Source organism: Octopus bimaculoides, chromosome 16, assembly GCF_001194135.2.
Source record: "Octopus bimaculoides isolate UCB-OBI-ISO-001 chromosome 16, ASM119413v2, whole genome shotgun sequence".
NCBI lineage: Eukaryota > Metazoa > Mollusca > Cephalopoda > Octopoda > Octopodidae > Octopus > Octopus bimaculoides.
Genome location: NC_068996.1, coordinates 52,943,933 through 52,949,666, shown reverse-complemented (window position 1 = coordinate 52,949,666; position 5,734 = coordinate 52,943,933). Strand labels below are relative to the sequence as shown.

Here is a 5,734-nt window from a genome sequence, read left to right as displayed (position 1 = left end):
TATATATATATATATATATATATATAATATCATCCTCATCCTCATCATCATTTAACATATACCTTCCGTGTAGGCATGGGTAGGACGATTGGTAGGAGCCAACCAGATAGAAAACTATCCCAAGCTACTGTGTCTGTTTTGGCAGGATTTTTATGGCTGTATGCCCTTCCTAACACCAACCACTCTGCAGAGTGGACTCAGTGCTTTTTATGTGGCACTAGCACAGGTAAGGTTAGTTTTGGCATGATATATGTGTGTGTGTGTGTGTGTGTGTGTGTGTGTGTGTGGTTAGAGCATCAGGCTCACAATTATGAGGTTGTGAGTTCAATCCTCAAAACAGGCTGTGTGTTGTGTTCTTGAGCAAGACGCTTTATTTTATGTTATTCCAGTTCACTCAACTGTAGAAATGAGTTGCAATGTCACAGGTGCCAAGTTGTATCAGCCTTTACCTTTCCCTTGGATAATATTAGTGGTGTGGAAAGGGGAGGTTGATATGCATGGATGATTGCTGGTCTTTCATAAACAAATATCTGGCATTGTCTGAAACAATTCTGAGGTTAGATTTAACCCATTCAAAGAGAGTTGTATGCATGTGAATTTTGACGCCTTTAAACCATGTTTTTCTAGCTTGAATGTAATAAATGAACCGGGAAAAGTAACAAGCAGTGCTAAACAATGCAAGGAGCTTATAATTTTAGTACACAACTGGTCCATCACTCATTGTGAGAGGCCTGAAAACAAGAGTAACAAGGTTGTATACAACTCCATATCCACTGCCAAAAGAGATTTAATAACACCAGAGCTTGTCCCTAAGAAAAGAAAGAAGACATTAATATTTGCTTCAAAGAAGAATATAACAAGTGATTGAGAGGACATGATGAAATCAGCCCTGAAACATCAATTTAAGTCCACAAAGAATAATGAAGGGAACCTTAATTTAGCTGGAGTTACACTTGATGATAAGTGCAAGGTGGCTGTAAAAGCACATACAAAGTCCAAAATAGAATAAAATGAAAACAATGAAAACAAACCTGCTGCAGTATGGGCAGTAAATGGGTAGAAATTGACTGAATATACAAATTGGAGCTTCTCCAGTTATATGCTCTGTGAGGGAAATCACTAGTCAGTGTTTTGATGTCTAGTTTCAATACTTCAGATTCCTTTTAAGTAAAAGAGAGCTATGCAACATCAAATTTGACAACAATTCTTTCTTCCACCACAAAATAGAAGATAGCCTGCCAATCCAGATTGGCCCATTTACCATAGAAATACTTTTAAAATATGCCTAAAATGATCAAGAAAACAAAACAGCTGGTCTATATAACATCCTAGATAACATCTGAAAGAGTCCACTCTTCCAAAAACATCAGTTGAACTTCTGTAACAAAACCTATAAAGAACACAAACCAAAACCCTTCTCAAAAGAAAGAAAAAAATGGTCATCATCTATTTCAGAATTACTGGGGAATTACACTCTCATCTCTTGCCTTAAAAAATCTACAATTCTATGCTCCTTTATAGAATTTACCGTCATATTAGTTGCATCCTATGATGGAACCAAACTGGCTTCCACAAAGGTAGATCAACATGTCTATAAATCATTACTCTTAGAAGAATCATAGAAAACATCGGAATCTTCAAGTGAAAAGCATCAATTGTATCTGTGAATTTCTCCAAGGCATAGTGTCAATAGAAAATACCATGTTACATATATTGTTGCACTATGGTAGGCCAGTTGAAAATGTCAAAGCTATCACCATCATATGCAAAAAAAAAAAACCTCCCCAAAAGCATCAAACTTTGTGCAAAACAGACAGCCCAGCAAAATAGTTTCTAGTAAGAGCATTGGACTACATTCTTAAGCAAAGTTTTGATATCGTCCATGACATTTCACAATCAAGCAGAAGTTATCAAAGAAGTCAGCAGAACCTAAAATAAAAAAAGTAAATGTGCTCATGGGCCTGGTTTCCCAGTTTCAATGGCATATGTGTTCCCCTGCTGGATGGGACGCCAGTCCATTACAGTGTTACTCATTTTTGCCAGCTGAGTGGACTGCAGCAACGTGAAATGAATTGCTTTGCTCAAGAACACAATGCGTCGCCCGGTCCAGGAATCGAAACCACTATCTTACGTTCATGGTACTGACACCCTAACCACTAGGCCACGTGCCTCCACCAGCAGAACCTATATTTAACCTTAACTTTAGCAATGATCTTATCCATACATATCGTCAGCTGTGGGATATGGAAGACTTACTAACATCCTTAGGGAGCACTGTAGCCAAAGTCAGTCAGTTCCTCAAAGCAAAGAAAATTGACTATGTATATGACCATTAATCAGGCTGAAAGTCACATACCAGTTTTTTTGAAACAGTAATCCACATCTCAAAGCAGATCAGTAACTTCAAGTACTTTGGGCCCTAAGTTACTGACAGTAAAAGAGACTTCCTGATACATGAAGAACAAGTTCAGTGTGTCTGTAACAAGCTTCAAAACATCTGTCGGTCAAGTTTTTCAAAGTTAATCAAGCCTGGCTTTGGTCAGAGAATGTATTGAGAACATTCTTTTCTACAGAGTCAAAAACCAGGATTATGAACAGGGAGTTTCAAGGTAGTAAAATATCAGGTTTCTTACAAGCCAATCAAAAACTGATGTCATTTGTAGACCTACTCTAAAGAGTTAATAACAATTAAGTACACCCCCAAGAAAAAGAAAAAAAAAAGAGCCCAAAATTTGAAAGGATAATAACAAACCTCAAAATTATAAAGAGGATCAGTTTTGTTTGAAAATAACTCCATTAGCTGAAAGCATAAAGATACAGGAAAAGATCTCATTAATCATATACTTCACGACAGCTCTGAGGTGATTAGAAAGGTGACTCACATATTTTATGATACAGTCTAAAGAGACTGGTATAAAGTTCTAGAGTAATATCAATGAAATAACTATTTTGCAATTATTATCAAAGTAGTAGACAAATCTATTTTTTTGAAAAAAAAAAATCTTATAAATCTTTTTTTTTATTCCTCCCATAGCTAACTTTACTCCATTACCTTACAGTGAATAATGCATCTCACCAATGCTTACCATGTTCTGAAATTCTTCTTTAATGTGATATGTATATACCCAGAAGATTCAGAGTCACATGACCCCATGGTTATATCAAAGTTATTTTCCCTGTTCTTATGGGTCCAAATCTTATTAAATTTGATAACAGTTATTCTAGTTGCTAATGAAATATCTACATCTTGTTGAGATAAGTTAGTATTCTTTAGAGTGAAAAAAAAACGTGCTTCATTTGAATGGACTGGGGAAGTGGAACTAGCTTTATCTTTTGTTTTTACTTGATCAGCTGTAAATGGGTTACCCTTCAAAAGATTGGCTTTCCTTTGTCAATGAGGAACATGGACCTGCCCACCTAGCCAGCTGGGTAGCATCATTTGAGTGGTAAAACAATGCGAGGAAGCGCATTGTGACCAGCGGTGTATAACAACATCAAATAGTCTGGTTGGTTGATACAATGACACATGAATGTAAACAAAGCACTATCAGTTTCAGTGATGAATATTCTGTTGTTTTATCAATGGGATTACCCGCTCATTGGAGTAGCATGTACATGGAGAAGAGGAGTCAAGCTAAATAAAATCTCTGTCATCCATACATGCAGGTTTGTTCTTTACAAGTGCAGGCACCACATAAAATGCCCTCATGCTGGTGCTGCTTAAATGCATCCCTGGTTGTGGTATGGAGAAAGCATCCAGCTAACTCTAAGATGATTAGTGTTAGGAAGGGCATCCAGCCATAAAAAAAAAAAACATGCCAAAACAGACAGTTGGAGTCTGGACAGCTTCCTAGCTGACCAGCTCAAACCAGGGCCAGCATGTTAGACAGATGTTAAATGATAATGATGATGATGATGATGAAGATGGTTGAGTATTCCTTAGACACTCATACTGTTAATGTAACTTTCAAGCAGAATCTGCATGATTCAGTATGTGATAAGGGTGGATATTTGAACTACGGGTAGAAGCTACCTTAAGTGCTTTCACACAGTTTCTGCCTCCTTCGTTTTCCTCACAGGTCTTGGCAGAACCTGAGGCTGTTGCAAAAGACATTTACCCAGGCTGCACTTCAGTGGGATTTGCTCTGAGACTTCATTCATTATTGTGAAGCAAACTTCTTAACCATTTGGCCATACAGATAAGAGCATGCACACACACACACACAATGCACTTACACACTTGTACTCACACACTCAAAGACACACACACACATACTCCCACACATACACAGATACACATGTACTTACATGCATGCACTCACACACTCACAAACTCACAGAAACATGCAACATGCACACACTTGCACAACCATACATATATATGCACACACACATACATACACTCACATACACATACACACATATATACATACACACATACATGCACTCACACACACATACATACACATACATACACACACATACATACATACATACATACATACATGCACACACACACATGCACATACATGCACTCACACCTATGTATGGGTATGTGTAATGTAAACTGATCCACACACACACATGTATGTATGTGTGTTTGTATGCATATGCGTTTGGTCAAAGGAAAAACACAAATGATTTTTATTAGTGAGTATTTTCACAAAAGTAATCTCTAAAAAAAAAATCCTCTCTGTTTCCTTGTTTCATATTCCTTTGGCTTAAAGTACAAAATTACAATAAATGAATCGAAAGACAAAATAATGCAGAAATAAGGTGTATTAGTTAATATCTGATGTTTATTGATATGTAAGAACTATATTGAATTAGGTCATTATCAGAGACTGTATCCAATTAATATGATTACAAATGCTCTGATTACCATAAAATGGTACCTACCTGTGGTTGCTGTGGAACTTCTCATCACCTATACCTCATGTATATGGCATGGGGCCAAATGCCAACCTGTTTATTGTAGTGAAAACATTAAAGAACAGATGTTAAAATGATAATGATGACGATGACGATGACGACGACGACGACGACGACAGCAATAATGACGATGGCGGCAATAATGATGACGATGACAGTGGCAGTGGTGGTGGTAATGGTACATCGACAACGTTGTTCTTGATGAAAATATTTTCAACAAGTGTTAGAATTCCCTTAATCTTGTATGTTTGCCAGGATGTATCCTTCCCCCCTGACTTTTATCTTTACTCTCGATTATTGATTTCTTTTGTGTTGGCACAAGACCAAATAATTTGAATTAAGCTGTGGCATAACTGACAAAATCAATCAATGTATATTACTGGTGCTCATGTTATCAACCCCATGAGTATGAAATGCAAGGTTTAACACGTAGCAGGATTTGAACTCAGACGATATATATATTTTATATAAGTGTGTGAATGGCATTCAGTCGAACTGTTGACTATTTTGCCAAAATCTTCTGCCCGTAAGATGGCAAGCTGGCAGAATCAATAGCATGCTCCCTCTTTACTCTTTACTCTTTACTCTTTACTCTTTTACTCGTTTCAGTCTTTTGACTGTGGCCATGCTGGAGCACCGCCTTTAGTCGAGCAAATCAACCCCAGGACTTATTCTTTGGAAGCCTAGTACTTATTCTATCGGTCTCTTTTGCCGAACTGCTAAGTTACAGGGACGTAAACACACCAGCATCGATTATCAAGCGATGGTGGGGGGACAAACACAGACACACAAACACACACAC

The 5,734-nt window shown here is 37.4% G+C and overlaps 1 long non-coding RNA gene across 1 annotated transcript in view; it reads right to left on the bottom strand.

Moving 5' to 3' along the window:
- Positions 1-4,959, bottom strand: part of LOC128249635 (uncharacterized) — a 22,440-nt gene extending 17,481 nt beyond the window's left edge. The window contains exon 1 of the long non-coding RNA XR_008265755.1: positions 4,900-4,959. This is a non-coding gene — a long non-coding RNA (uncharacterized LOC128249635). The remainder of the gene's footprint in view (positions 1-4,899) is intronic.
- Positions 4,960-5,734: the final 775 nt, after the last annotated feature.